Source organism: Balaenoptera ricei, chromosome 4 (assembly GCF_028023285.1).
Source record: "Balaenoptera ricei isolate mBalRic1 chromosome 4, mBalRic1.hap2, whole genome shotgun sequence".
Lineage (NCBI taxonomy): Eukaryota > Metazoa > Chordata > Mammalia > Artiodactyla > Balaenopteridae > Balaenoptera > Balaenoptera ricei.
Genome location: NC_082642.1, coordinates 71718914 through 71735155, shown reverse-complemented (window position 1 = coordinate 71735155; position 16242 = coordinate 71718914). Strand labels below are relative to the sequence as shown.

The 16242-nt window shown below is 36.6% G+C and overlaps 1 protein-coding gene and 1 pseudogene across 6 annotated transcripts in view; both read left to right on the top strand.

Moving 5' to 3' along the window:
* Positions 1 to 16242, top strand: part of TBL1XR1 (TBL1X/Y related 1) — a 173191-nt gene that overhangs the window by 101320 nt on the left and 55629 nt on the right. The window contains exon 1 of one of the 6 annotated variants that reach the window (XM_059920543.1): positions 13763 to 13879. The exons of the other annotated variants lie outside the window; for them this stretch is intronic. The gene's annotated coding sequence lies outside the window, so the exon portion shown is untranslated. Of the gene's footprint in view, positions 1 to 13762; positions 13880 to 16242 lie in introns of those variants that run through there. 6 annotated transcript variants of the gene reach the window in all.
* LOC132365312 (translationally-controlled tumor protein-like) lies at positions 9773 to 10288 on the top strand (annotated as a pseudogene).

The following is a 16242-nucleotide window of genomic DNA, read 5'->3' as shown; positions in this document are numbered from 1 at the left end:
CATAAGGAGATGACATTTGAAGAATAGAAAAATTTCAACACTTGTAGTTGGAACAAAGAGCTTAAAAAGCAGAAATGTGGGAATTGGGGGGATGTTAGAATGATACAGATAAATTCACCTGAAGGTAGAGTACATTCAAGGAAGGTGCTGTACAGGTAGATGGATACTTTGAGACCATATGGAGAAGGAGAACTTAAATGCTTCGATACACAATTTAGAGAGCATGTGGAAGCTAATAGATAGCGATGAATACATGTGACATAATCAGGGTTATGTTTTATGCATAGATGTTAGAAGACAGTATGAAAAGACCTAGGAGACATTGAAGTTATTGTAGTAATACAGGTGGTAGGTACTGCAGAAAGGAAGGCATGGTTGAAAGTGGCGTTGTATAGGTAAGAGAAGATGGAATCCAAAAGATTGCAGGTAAAAGCTGAGATAGAAAATTGAATCCAATATAATACTAAAATTTAAAGTGTTGGTGAATGATGGAATTAGTGATAGTTACAGGCAAGAGGAGAAACACGTTTGGGAGTATAGGGCATAAGTTGCCGCCAGTAATGCTGAGCGATGATATCTAAAAGGACGTAGATATTTGCACATCAGTCAGCTGGAACTGGAATGTTTGGAATGGGAAAGATGAGGGGATGTGTTAGAGAGTGGCATGCAATGGGAGAGATGGTGGTTTTGTAATTCTTCAGAGCGGATGAGATCCTTATTTGGGGTAGTAGAGTGAAGATCAGAGGGCTAAAAAAGAAGTCAGCTGTACACATGTTAGGGCAGGAAGAAAAATCAGTGAAAGAGATAGAAGAGGACAGAATCAGAAAGTCAAATGTTGGGAGTTTAAAGATTTTATTATTTCAGTCTTCTCAAATGCTGGAAATGGCAAGGAGTGTGAAGTAATGAAGGAGTATGAAGACCTGTTGAATTTCGAGTTGATTAGTAACAAAGTTATTTAGAGTCCATAAAATTTTAACAATAACAAATGTTTTTCTTCTTTATATGTGTACATGTATTCTTTTACTTAAATGCGTGGATATGCTTATACTTCTTGTTGTGTACTTTTTTCTTTTGCTCCCTCCTCCATCAGTTTATTGTTTTTTGATGACTTTATAATCCATGAATATTATGAATGTACCACGATCTTGTTTTGATACTCCCCTTTAATGGGCGTTCACTGTATTTCCTCCCCCCGCCCCCACCTTTGCCACTAAAAAAGTGTTCTTAAAATAAACATCCTTAGGAACTTGTGCTTTTATTTCTCTATGTTGTAGAGTATATGTATTAATTGAACTACGTGACACTGCAACTGTGTGACCATTGTAACAAACAAACAAAAAAAGGGAAATCCTTATGTTCCAGTCTAGTGTTTTTACTTTTACTAAAAAGTCGCCAGATTGTTTTCCAAAGGGTTTTTTTTTTTTTCACATTTCCACTTGCGCTATGTAACCTATCCCCACATTCTTGCCAGAAATAGACATTCTAGATCTTTTAAATTTTTACCAATTTTAATGAGTATAATTTTATTCCATGTTACTTTGATATGTATTTTCTTGATATCTAGTGGATCTTTATGTACTCAGATATAGCTGTCTTTTCTTGTATAGTATTTGAGTTTCCAGTTGGTTAAAAAGATTTTTTTCCTGCTCTCTAGATTGGACATGTAGCCTTGATGTTTCGTTAAGATGTGTTGATATATGTGAAGTATCTGTGTATATGTACACACATACACATATATACACAAACATACACATTTCTCTGCTTTAAATATTTTGGAATTAAGTTTTGTCTATAGTAAAACATGTGGGCCCACTTTTCTTTCCTTTCAAATGGATAGTTACTTGTGACAGCTCACGTCTGCACAGTAATACAGCCTTTTCCTTTGTTCAGATCTTTGTATTTTTCAATTGAATATTATGTTTGGTGACATAAATCTGTGCCTTTCTTGTGAGTTTATTTTGTAAATATTTAATAGTTTTTTGCTCTTGTAAGTGGAATATTTATTTTCTCATCTGTATTTATAGGTGCTTACTACTGGAGCAGAGAAAAGCTGTTGTTTTTGGTTAACCACTGTATTAAATTCCTTTACAAAGGGCTAGTGATTTTACTAATTATATAGTATATGTAGAAGACCCAACAAATGACAGATTCAATGTTAGAGACTATTTTTTCTCTTTTGTATCTTTTTCTACTATTTCCTCAGAGAGGCAGCACAAGATAATAGGATGAATAAAAATAAAGATTTTTGACTTGAGCAAAAAATAAAGGAAGTTCTAATAACTTTTACCAAAGAAGTGAGGCCACCTGAGATTGAGGGGCTTTTAGTGAGATAGGGTCCCTAAGAGAAGTTGAAATTTTTGAAAATCCATGATGGCAAGTCTGATAAGGAAGTTAAAAACCTAATAAAATGACTGCCAAATAGCTCAGAGGTTGCAGAATGGTTTTAGACACAACATGGTTTGGGATTTATATAAGTTACAGTGCTTGAGTTGGAATTGGTAAGACTACGTGAGTTAAATTTCACAGTTGTTGAAATGTCTGATCAGTAGATATGCATGAAAATGGAGGGAATGCAGATGTAGTTCAGGAGGATGATATGGGATTGGAGGACGCTGAGAAGCATGAGTAACGTGACCTTATCTTGAAAACCTGTTCAATTAGAAACTGAGTAGAGAGGGCAGACAGCAGAAGCAAGAAGAACTACAATTCTTCGGCCTGTGGAAGGAAAACCACATTCACAGAAAGATAGACAAAATGAAAAGGCAGAGGACTTTGTACCAGATGAAGGAACAAGGTAAAACCCCAGAAAAACAACTAAATGAAGTGGAGATAGGCAACCTTCCAGAAAAAGAATTCAGAATAATGACAGTGAAGATGATCCAGGACCTCGGAAAAAGAGTGGAGGCAAAGATCGAGAAGATGCAAGAAATGTTTAACAAAGACCTAGAAGAATTAAGGAACAAACACCTAGAAGAATTAAAGAACAAACAAACAGAGATGAACAATACAATAATTGAAATGAAAACTACACTAGAAGGAATCAATAGCAGAATAACTGAGGCAGAAGAACGGATAAGTGACCTGGAAGACACAATGGTGGAATTCACTGTCGTGGAACAGAGTAAAGAAAAAAGAATGAAAAGAAGACAGCCTAAGAGACCTCTGGGACAACATTAAATGCAACAACATTCGCATTGTAGGGGTCCCAGAAGGAGAAGAGAGAGAGAGAAAAGACCTGAGACAATATTTGAAGAGATTAGAGTTGAAAACTTCCCTAAAATGGGAAAGCAAATAGCCACCCAAGTCCAGGAAGCACAGAGAGTCCCAGGCAGGATAAACCCAAGGAGAAACACGCCGAGACACATAGTAATCAAATTGACAAAAATTAAAGACAAATTATTGAAAGCAACAAGGGAAAAATGACAAATAACAGACAAGGGGACTCCCATAAGGTTAACAGCTGATTTCTCAGCAGAAACTCTACAAGCCAGAAGGGAGTGGCACGATATATTTAAAGTGATGAAAGGGAAGAACTTAAAACCAAGATTACTCTACCCAGCAAGGATCTCATTCAGATTCGACAGAGAAATCAAAAGCTTTACAGACAAGCAAAAGCTAAGAGAATTCAGCACCACCAAACCAGCTCTACAACAAATGCTAAAGGAACTTCTCTAAGTGGGAAACACAAGAGAAGAAAAGGACCTACAAAAACAAACCCATAACAATTAAGAAAATGGTAATAGGAACATACATATCGATCATTGCCTTAATCGTGAATGGATTGAATGCTCCAACCAAAAGACACAGGCTCACTGAATGGATACAAAAACAAGACCCATATATATACTGTCTACAAGAGACGCACTTCAGACCTAGGGACACATACAGACTGAAACGGGATGGAAAAAGATATTCCACGCAAATGGAAATCAAAATAAAGCTGGAGTAGCAATACTCGTATCAGATAAGATAGACTTTAAAATAAAGAATGTTACAAGAGACAAGGAAGGACACTACATAATGATCAAGGGCTCAATCCGAGAAGAAGATATAACAATTATAAATATATATGCACCCGACATAGGAGCACCTCAATACATAAGGCAACTGCTAACAGCTATAAAAGAGGAAATCGACAGTAACACAATAATAGTGAGGTACTTAAGCACCTCACGTACACCAATGGACAGGTCATCCAGACAGAAAATTAATAAGGAAACACAAGCTTTAAATGACATAGCAGACCAGATAGATTTAATTGATATTTATAGGATATTCCATACGAAAACAGCGGATTACACTTTCTTCTCAAATACACACGGAACATTCTCCAGGATTGATCACATCTTGGGTCACAAATCAAGCCTCGGTAAGTTTAGGAAAATTAAAATCACATCAAGCATCCTTTCTGACCAAAACGCTATGAGATGAGAAATCAATTACAGGGGGGAAAAAAATGTAAAAAAACACAAACACATGGAGGCTAAACAGTATGTTACTAAATAACCAAGAGATCACTGAAGAAATCAAAGAGGAAATCAGAAAATACCTGGAGACAAATTACAATGAAAACACAACCATCCAAAACCTATGGGATGCAGCAAAAGCAGTTCTAAGAGGGAAGTTTATAGCAATACAAGCCATCTCAAGAAGCAAGAAAAATCTCAAATAAATGATCTAACCCTACACCTAAAGGAACTAGAGAAAGAAGAACAAACAAAACCCAAAGTTAGTAGAAGGAAAGAAATCGTAAAGATCAGAGCAGAAATAAATGGAATAGAAACAAAGAAAACAATAGCAAAGATCAATAAAAATAAAACCTGGTTCTTTGAGAAGATAAACAGAATTGATAAACCATTAGCCAGAATCATCAAGAAAAAAAGGGAAAGGACTCAAAATCAATAAAATTAGAAATGAAAAAGGAGAAGTGACAAAGGGCACCGCCGAAATACAAAGCATCCTGAGAGATTACTACAAGCAACTCTATGCCAATAAAATGGACAATGTGGAAGAAATGGACAAATTCTTAGAAAGGTATAACCTTCCAAGATTGAACCAGGAAGAAATAGAAAATATGAACAGACCAATCACAAGTAATGAAATTGAAACTGTGATTAAAAATCTTCCAACAAACAGAAGTCCAGGACCAGATGGCTTCACAGGTGAGTTCTGTCAAACATTTAGAGAAGAGCTAACATGCATCCTTCTCAAACTCTTCCAAAAAATTGCAGAGGAAGGAACACTCCCAAACTCATTCTATGAGGCCACTATCACCCTGATAGCAAAACCAGACAAAGATGCTACAAAAAAAGAAAATTACAGACCACTATCACTGATTAATATAGATGCAAAAATCCTCAACAAAATACTAGCAAAGAGAATCCAACAACACATTAAAAGGGTCATACACCATGATCAAGTGGGATTTATCCCAGGGATGCAGGGATTCTTCAGTGTATGCAAATCAATCAATGTGATAACACCATATTAACAAATTGAAGAAGAAAAACCATATGATCATCTCAATAGATGCAGGAAAAGCTTTTGACAAAATTCATCACCCATTTATGATAGAAACTCTCTAGAAAGTGGGCATAGAGGAGACCTACCCCAACATAATAAAGGTCATATACAACAAACCCACAGCAAACGTCATTCTCAGTGGTGAAAAACTGAAAGCATTTCCTCTAAGATCAGGAACAAGACAAGGATGTCCACTCTTGCCACTATTATTCAATATAGTTTTGGAAGTCCTAGCTACAGCAATCAGAGAAGAAAAAGAAATAAAAGGAATACAAATTGGAAAAGAAGAAGTAAAACTGTTACTGTTGGCAAATGACATGATACTATACATGGAGAATCCTAAACATGTGACCAGAAAACTACTAGAGCTAATCAATGAATTTGGTAAAGTTGCAGGATACAAAATTAATGCACAGAAATCTCTTGCATTCTTATACGCTAACAACAAAAGATCAGAAAGAGAATTTAAGGAAACAATCCCATTCACCACTGCAACAAAAAGAATAAAATACCTAGGAATAAACCTACCTAAGGAGGTAAAAGACCTGTACTCAGAAAACTATAAGACACTGATGAAAGCAATCAAAGATGACACAAACAGATGGAGAGATATACCATGTTCTTGGATTGGAAGAATCAATATTGTGAAAATGACTATACTACCCAAAGCAATGTACAGATTCAATGCAATTCCTATCAAATTACCAGTGGCATTTTTTATAGAACTGGAACAAAGAAATCTTAAAATTTGTATGGAGCCACAAAAGACCCGGAATAGCCAAAGCATCTTGAGGGAAAAAAACAGAGCTGGAGGAATCAGGCTCCCTGACTTCAGACTATACTACAAAGCGACAGTAATCAAGACAATATGGTACTGGCACAAAAACAGAAATATAGATCAATGGAACAGGATTGAAAGCCCCGAGATAAACCCACGCACCTATGGTCTACTCATCTATGACAGAGGAGGCAAGGATATACAATGGAGAAAAGACAGTCTCTTCAATAAGTGGTGCTGGGAAAACTGGACAGGTACATGTAAAAGAATGAAATGAGAACACTCCCTAACACCATACACAAAAATAAACTCAAAATGGATTAAAGACCTAAATGTAAGACCAGACACTATAAAACTCTTAGAGGAAAACATAGGAAGAACACTCTGACATAAATCACAGCAAGATCTTTTTTGATCCACCTCCTAGAGTAATGGAAAAAAACAAAAAAAACAATTGGGACCTAATGAAACTTAAAAGCTTTTGCAAAGCAAAGGAAACTACAAACAAGACAAAAAGGCAACCCTCAGAATGGGAGAAAATATTTGCAAATGAATTAATGGGCAAAGTATTAATCTGCAAAATATATAAACAGCTCATGCAGCTGAACATTAAAAAACAAACAACCCAATCCAAAAATGGGCAGAAGACCTAAATAGACATTTCTCCAAAGAAGACATACAGATGGCCAAGAAGCACATGAAAAGCTGCTCAACATCACTAATTATTAGAGAAATGCAAATCAAAGCTACAGTGAGGTATCACCTCACACCAGTTAGAATGGGCATCATCAGAAAATCTACAAACAACAAATGCTGGAGAGGGTGTGGAGAAAAGGGAACCCTCTTGCACTCTTGGTGGGAATGTAAATTGATACAGCCACTATGGAGAACAGTATAGAGGTAGAGGTTCCTTAAAAAATTAAAAATAGAATCACCCTATGACCCAGCAATCCCACTACTGGGCATATACCCAGAGAAAACCATAATTCAAAAAGACACATGCACCCCAGTGTTCATTGCAGCACTATTCACAATAGCCAGGTCAGGGAAGCAACCTAAATGTCCATCGACAGACGAATGGATAAAGAAGAGGTGGTACATATATACAATGGAATATTACTCAGCCATAAAAAGGAACGAAATTGGGTGATTTTTAGAGATGTGGATGGATCTAGAGACTGGTGTACAGAGTGAAGTAAGTCAGAAAGAGAAAAACAAATATCGTATATTAACGCATATATGCGGAACCTGGAAAAATGGTATAGATGAACCGGTTTGCAGGACAGAAATAGAGACACAGATGTAGAGAACAAACGTATGGACACCAAGGGGGCAAAGTGGCGGGGGGGTGGTGGTGGGATGAATTAGGAGATTGGGATTGACATGTACACACTGATACGTGTAAAATAGATAACTAATAAGAATTTTTAAAAATTCAAAAAAATAAGTGTAAAGAAAGAAACTGAGTAGATCAAAGATATAAGGAGTTTACAGTGAAAAAGATGGTGTGTTGTTTTGTTTACAGTTACAGGATTTAAAGATAAAGAAGTTTTTGAAGTGTGTAGCGTGATGCAGGCATGGTTTGTATGACCCGAGGAACTTGTTAAGATCGACATGCCTGGGCTGTACTTCTGACTTGCTGACACTTAATTAAGACTTTTCCGAGTTGTCACAAAGTTTATGATATTACTTTGAAGAAGCTGCTACAGGTGATTTTGATATACCACACTAAGCAAGAGTCACTAGTGGGCTAGAAACTGGAATGTTGTCTTTTTCTTTCTTCCACCCCTTTCTCCAAAAAGAAAAGAAAACGGAGATACAAGTTATTGAAGTTGAGAGAGTAATAGAGATCAATAGAGGAGTGGATGAGAAGGAACACTGAGTTGTAGTCATCACTGAAGATTATTTTTTGGTCTTTTTAAATACTACTGACTAGTGGGAAAAAAAACGTTATTCATTTATTTTCAACAAATAATAATTGGGTGCCTCTTATGAATCAGGCTATATTTCAGGCATAATTAGTGAATATTAAGGATTAAGTGTCTCCTCTCCCGTAGCTTGCATTTTGTTTTTAGCTTGCATTTTTTAGTAAACATGAATAAGCTGTCATTCCTAGAATATTTAATTGAGTCACCACAGTGTTTGAGATATCTAACCTATCCCACACATTGTATGATCCAGTATGGTTTCTTTAGAGTAGTGGTCTATGTAAATAAAAAATTAATTTTGAAATGAATGTTTTCATTTGCTGCTATTACCTCTAACTGCTTTTTTATTGTTGTAAGTATTGCCCTGAAAGTTTCCTTTACCACTAATATAAGGAGGTACAGAAAAAAGAGGTGAACGTATTTCCATTACATAATGGGAATGAGGAGCATTCTTTCAGTTCTGGCAGTCTTGAGTTTCAGCACAATATGCTTCTTAAATACAGAACAGTTGAAAGGAAAATAATTCCAGACTCCTACCTACTGGCTGTGAATAGGTTGAAAACCTTTCCTATATTAGATAACCCTGTGATAACTGATCGAGTAACCAGAAACTGAGAAAAGTGATGGAGGTTCTTCTTTGTTTCATCTTCTCACTCTTCCCTTCCTCTCCAAACCCAAATCTCTGTATAAGTTTTGATAATAGCAGATGCTTTGTGCTCATGTCTGTTTTGCAATCACTATTTTCATGGGTTCAGTTTTACATACTGCTCACATCTGGTACTATAGCCATCCATTTTAGATTTTTTTAAACCAGTTTTTTAAGGAGAAAATGACTGTATATTTACATGTAAATGTTTTGAGGTTTTAATTAATAGGGGCAGCCTAAACCAGGAGGAGAAAAAATCTCTTGTTCCCTTCAGCTCTAAAACCTATGATTCTTAATATTTTATATATTATAGGTTGTATCAGTTAACAGTTATTTTATACCAGCAGGCCCAAAGAAAATAGTACTTTTTTCCTGATTTGTATTATATTTATTATAATTTATATTTTGGGCTTTTAGGTCAGTAGAGTACTTATAAAATGCTGAGAAACCTTGCAGTAGAGTGAAAATAGGTATGATTTGTGGGAACAATTTTATTCTTAAAAATTTATATGACAGTTCAAATGTTTATTGTTTCTAACTTATGTATTCATTTTCATTATAGCATATTTTATATGTAACATTTTTATCATAACAATTACTCTTTTTATAACTATATAGGTATTTTAATTGACGTTGAGTGTTTTTGAGATCAGTGGCCTAAACAGAACGTCCTATTTTTTTTGAAAGAATGTTTCTTTTTCCTTTTGTTCAGAGAATTGTATAAGAAAATTCTGCTCCAAAAAGCAGTTTTTAGTTACATAATTGAGATTAAAAACAAAGAGTAACTTTTCCATTGCACCCCGCCCTCCCCCGCTGCCCCGGACCACACCCGTGCTCACTCTGAGCTCCAGGCTCCTACTAAGCTGGTGCCACCATCATCTCCCACCAGTCCCCATCATGATCATCTACCGGGACCTCATGAGCCGTGATGAGATGTGCTCCGACACCTACAAGATCCGGGAGGTCGCGGACAGGCTGTGTCTGGAGGTGGAGGGGGGTGATGGTCAGTAGGACAGAGGGTGACATTGATGACTCGCTTATTCGTGGAAATGCCTCTGCTGAAGGACCCAAGGGCGAAGGTACTGAACACATTAATCACTGGTGTCGATATTGTCATGAACCATCACTTGCAGAAAACCAGCTTCAAAAAAGAAGCCTACAAGGAGTACATCAAAGATTACATGAAGTCAGCCAAAGGGAAACTTGGAGAACAGGGACCAGAAAGAGTAAAACCTTTTATGACAGGGGCTGCAGAACAAATCAAACACATCCTTGCTAATTTCAAAAACTCAGTTCTTTATCGGTGAAAACGTGAATCTAGATAGCATGGCTGCTCTGCTGGACTATTGTGAGGGTGCTGTGACCCCACATATGATTTTCTTTAAGGATGGTCTAGAAATGGAAAAATGTTAACAAATTTGGCAGTTACTTTGGATCTGTCACCTGTCATAACTGGCTGGCTGCTGCTTTTCATCCACACAACACCAGGACTTAGACAAATGGGACTGATGGCATCTGGAGCTCCTCGTTTGTTTTGACGGTGATTTATTTGGAGCTGAGGCATTGTTTTCGAGAAAAAATACGTCATGTAGTTTGTCTAAAAATAAAATGCATTTAAACTAAAAAAAAAAAAAGATTAAATATCTGATGGTAATCAAGGGGTTTTACTATACTAGTAAGAAAACTTACTACTAATCCCTTGATGTTTTTGAAGTAAACTGATTCTGAAGTTGATGTCTCTGGGTGTAGACAGTATTCTCTTTTCCCTAAATGTGTTTGCCTCTTCAAGAAAGAGATGAGGTTGAGAGCAATGAGAAGAAAAAGCACTTTCACTCTCTCAGTTCTGTTTTGTGTGTGTGTGTGCAGTTTTTTTTTTTTTAACTATTTATTGAGCACCTAGCATGCCTTTGCATCATATTGAAGGAAGAAGGCTATTCTAATACCTGTACTTGAGAAGCAGAAAATTGATCAGCAATTTGATAGTCAGTCTGGTGAAAACCCTTGGAATATGTCTAGATGAATTTATACCAAGTCACCTTATCTGGAGTTGTTTACTATCCAGAGAAAGGAGAGTCAAGCCCAGGATTTCATATTCAAATCAGGATCAGAAAACTAGGATACATGTTGAGTATGAAATAAGTCATTGTATTGTCTCTGCACTCACTACCCTCATCCTTATAGATTTCCTTATCCTTCCCATTCATTACTGTGGAGAAAAGGCTAGGCTTCATATGTTACAGTGGTCTAGAAAAGATGAAAGGCTTATGAGAAACTGGAAGAGGTAAAGAGAATTAAAATTTTTCTTTTGCCTTCCAAACGACATTTTCAGATGGTTACTTTTAAACAGAATCCAAACAAGGTCTGCACACTGCTTTTGGTTGCTAAATTTCAGTCTCTTCCACCTGTTGGTAGAAAAAAATTTGTCCTGTCAAATTCCCCACATTCTGGGTTTGGCTAATCACATCCTTGTGGTATTACTAATACATTCTACTGTCCTCCTGTAACTTCTGTACAGTGCTAGTTGAGGTATGATTAAATTCACTTTTAATTCTTTGATCATGAAGTCTTCTTTTTTCTTCCTTCTGCCTCACACCATGGGGCATACACCATCTGGTTGTATCACTTTCGGTGGTGTTGATGTTGATTAATGGATTCAGTTGTTGTTAGTCTGATCTATCCATTATAAAGTTCCACATCAGATATTCCCCGGGTGGTCTTAGTGTCCATTAATGATTGTTGCCTAGATTCTTTATTTTCTTAGGAATAGAAAATTGTTGTTTTAATTATATCATTGTTTTTGCATTGATTAGCTGGAATTCTGTGAAGAAGGACTCTTCCTTGTCAAGTATTGGGATACTGAAATAGAACTTGCACAGCAAAAGCAGGGTATGTGCTTGAGTTGTTCTAGTTGTTAGTTTTTAGACTGATGAGTTGGTGGTGCCCTCTCAAGGTGACCAGTGATGTGAAGTTTATTTTTAATTTTTATAATCTCATGGATTAAGAACTATTTTTGAGGTGTTTTAATCCATTGCGGTTCCTGTCTCCTTTTGACATGACACACGTGGCCTTTGGTTGTTTCCTTGCTTTCTTGCGTGGCAAGATGTTCCAGGTTTTCTGCTTCAGCCCTGAAATTGGTCTTTCCTCCAAAGCATTCCTATTTTTATGAGAAGTGTTTATTTGGAGACTACAATCAAAGCATGGAGTGCTTTTTACTACTAGGTTGTCATTAATTGCTGCTAGGCCTTTTTAGAACAAGGAAATGTGTATTTAGTAAGAGAAATAAATCACAAATTCCTGCTTATATTTCAATTCAAATTTAAGATCACTATAGGGTTTTAAAGCTTGATTTGTGTTGTGTGAATTTTATTGAAAATATATCTGTATTATAAACATGAAAATAATTTTAATTTTTTGTATGCAGTTCCATCAGATAAGAGATTTTTATAAAAGTAAAACGACCAAACTTATTTATTATCAAGAAAAATTGTTCCTTGGGATAATGTGACACATTCATCCTCTGCCTTCTCATCCTCCCTAGCATATTGCTATATATCCTTCAGGTGTAGCCAGCTTGAGGCGTACAGACAGTACTATACCATGAAGAGAAGATGAAAAGATTTTTACTGCTTCTCTATTTGTATATATTTGTATATATTTTTTTCTTTCTGAAAATTTTGATTTGTAATGGATTTAACATAATTTCTTACTTGTTTTATATATATTTATAAAAGTAATCAAATTAGTAATGCTAATAGAATTACTATAATAAGACTACAGAAAGAAGTTTAAACTTTCTTTGTGATTCTTTTTTGTTCCTAGGTTATATCCCCTAGAGATATATGCAGTCAAAATACTACTTTGAAGTATATTAGTTTCCTTTATGATTATAAATAATTTCACTGGCTTACAAAAATAAAGATATATTTTCCAAGTATTTTGCATGTAGATAATGTGGGTTGGCTGTGCCTCTGTTCTGTGTCTTCTCGTTTGGGGATCCAGGCTTTCGGAGCAGGCCCCGTGTAGAACATGCCCATTCGTGTGGCAGAAGAAAAGAGTAAGAGCACTGGCAGATACTTTTTTTTTTTTTTTTAAGATTTTTTTGATGTGGGCCATTTTTAAAGTCTTTATTGAATTTGTTACAATATTGTTTCTGTTTTGGTGTTTTGGCAGTGAGGCATGTGGGATCTTAGCTCCCCAGCCAGGGATCGAACCCACACCCCCTGCGTTGGAAGGCAGAGTCTTAACCACTGAAGTGCCAGGGAAGTCCCTGGCAGATACTTGTAATACCTCTTAAAGCTGTGATCTACTCAGTTTCCATTGGCCAAATTATGTCACATAGCCAGGGTCCAGGGGTACGGTGGGGATGAATAACTATTGCAGGAAAAGAGAAGAGTGATTAAATTCTGAACAGTAATACATTTGACGACATAAAGTTACTTAAATTATTCCATGCATGTTGATGCCATCATAGTTAACATAATTAGTGTTGGTCTGAATTTTGTTTTAAAGGGATTTTATCTGACAGCCAAGATAGAGAGATAACTGAAGGTCAGGGGAAAAGGCTTTTGTTAGCCTTTGTTTACAGCTGCCATCTACACTTTTGGAGGGGTAAAATGATGTCATCTGTGTTTATAATCCTGGGCTTTCTCTGCTTAATGACTGTTACAGGTTGAATTGTGTCCTCTGAAATTCATTAGTTGAAGTGCAAACCCCCAGTACCTCAGACTATAACCTTATTTGGAAATAGGGTCTTTACAGAGATAATTATGTTAAAATGAGGTTATTAGAGTAGGCTCTAATCCAATATGACTGTTGTCCTTATAAAAATAGGAAATTTGGACACAGACACAGAGGAAAAACAGTGTGAAGAGCCACAGGGAGATATGGCAAGGTGGCTAGAGTAATGCATCCAGGAGCCAAGGAAGCTAGGAGAGATCCTTACTCAGCACCTTCAGAAGGAGCCCTGCCAACACCTTGATGTTTGGACTTCTGACTTCCAAAACTGTAAGGCAATAAATTTCTGCTGTAAGCCACCTTATCTGTGGTACTTTGTTATGGCAGCCCTAGGAAACTAGTACAGTGATGTAGTTTGACAATGCTGTCCAGTTTGGCTTGATTGTAAGGGCATTGGAAGAAATATAAGCTATACCTTTAGATTACTATATCAGAAGGGACTTTATTGTCAGGCTGAAGAATTTTGGACTTTGCTAAAGGTGTGCCTTAGAATAGAAGTTTGGCAGTCAAGGCTAGAAGAAACTAGCTTGAGGGTAGTTTATTCTTTTAACCTTTATAGTTTAATAATGGAGTAGTTTGCTGCTGAGGACATGCAAGAGGATGGATGCTCTGTTTAAAGTACCTTCAAATCTGTTGTCCTTTCAAGCTCTGAAAAGGTGCAGCATAGTTGAGTTAGTTCTCTCTAAGCTGGAGTTCTTTGTTTAACTGCATACCACTAAATTTTATAGTTGATTTGTTAGGGGAGTTTTGAAAGTTAAGTGTATGAGTTGAATTATGTCCCCTCAAAGATATGTTGAAGTTGTAACCCCTGGTACTTGTGAATGTGACCTTATCTGGAAATAAGGTTTTTGCAGATGTAATAAGATGAGTGGTCCTTTTTCCACTGTGACTGATGTTCTTATAAAAAGAGGGAAATATGAACACGCACCTAGGAGAACGGTGTGTGGTATGTGAAGACACAGACACAGTGGGAAGATGGCCATGCGAAGATGGAGACAGGGATTGGGTTGCCACAGGTCAAGGAATACTTGGGGCTACTACCCAAAACTGGAAGAGGCAAGGGAAGATCTTCCTCTAGAGGCATTGGAGAGTGCATGGCCCTGCCAACAGCTTGATTTCACACTTCTAGCCTCTACAACTAAGACAATAAATTTCTGTTGTTTTAAGCTACCCAGTTTGTGGCACTTTGTTATGGCCACCCTGGGAAACTCATACAGAAGGACACACATGGATTTTGAAAGTACTTTGTGTGTGGTCTGAAGAGCTGCTTCTCTTAAGTCATCACATTTTGCACAAATTATCAGAATGCTTTCAGTTGGGTAAACAAGGACTTCGAAAACTTTGCTCTGCCCTGTATTCACCTGGAAATCTTTTAAAAATATTGCTATCTGGCTCCCATCTCCAGAGATTGTGGTTTAATTAGTATGGGATGCTACATGGACAGCAGGCTTTTTAAAAGTCCCCCAGATGATTTAATGTGCAGCAAATTTTGAAGAACCATGGGGCTAAACCTTCTAGCTTAGTCAGATATTCTCCCAGCTCCCTCTACGCATGCAGTTTTGTGTTCATTTAGTTTTGATTAGCCTCTAAGTAATACACTTCCCCCTCCCCCCATCAAATTCGTTTGTGCCTTGGCCTATCATGATTTTTTTTTTAAAGAAATTCACGTTCTTTTATTTATATTATTTATTTATTTATTTATTTATTTATGACTGTGTTGAGTCTTCGTTTCTGTGCGAGGGCTTTCTCTAGTTGCGGCAAGTGGGGACCACTCTTCATCGCGATGCGTGGGCCTCTCACCATCGCGGCCTCTCTTGTTGCGGAGCACAGGCTCCAGACGCGCAGGCTCAGTAATTGTGGCTCACGGGCCCAGTTGCTCCGTGGCATGTGGGATCTTCCCAGACCAGGGCTCGAACCCGTGTCCCCTGCATTGACAGGCAGATTCTCAACCACTGCGCCACCAGGGAAGCCCCATGATTTTTTTTTTAATGTTGTATTCTATTCTGTTCTTGCCAGCTGGTTAGGCATGTGATTATATTCATCTTCATATACGATGAATTATTTATAAAGTTGTTCTAAGATGTCTATTTGTATTAAAACACCAAATACATTTTAAAAATTTCTGTCATGTATGTATATCTGCTTTTGAAGGTTGAATTATGTTAGTGTTAACATAAGTTGCAAGTAAATGAAAAACTAACTTACATTTCTGTTGAAATAGACTTGCATTTCATGAATTATACAAGTAGTATAATTTTTCAAATCATTATTGACCATTTCCTACAAGATTATATTAAGAATGATAAATTGAAGGACCTGAAAACATCCACCTTCTCAAACATTTCTTTTTGTCTTCAGGTCTCCCACTGTATATCATTTTTTTTCACGTTGTTAGATCACAAAGTGAGTAACATCCAACATCTATAGATATATTCTGGGTTAGTAATTTCTCCATGAGAAATTAAAAAATTTTTTGTCCATGTGATAGTCTAAAAATAATATACATAACACATTTTAGATCATCCGGGTGGCCACTTTGTAACAAAGTAAGACCATTTGTGTTTATTTTAATCCCATTTAGACATTGTACATAAAGTACCTTGGTATTTTATTTTTTTTAATTATCTTTTTAA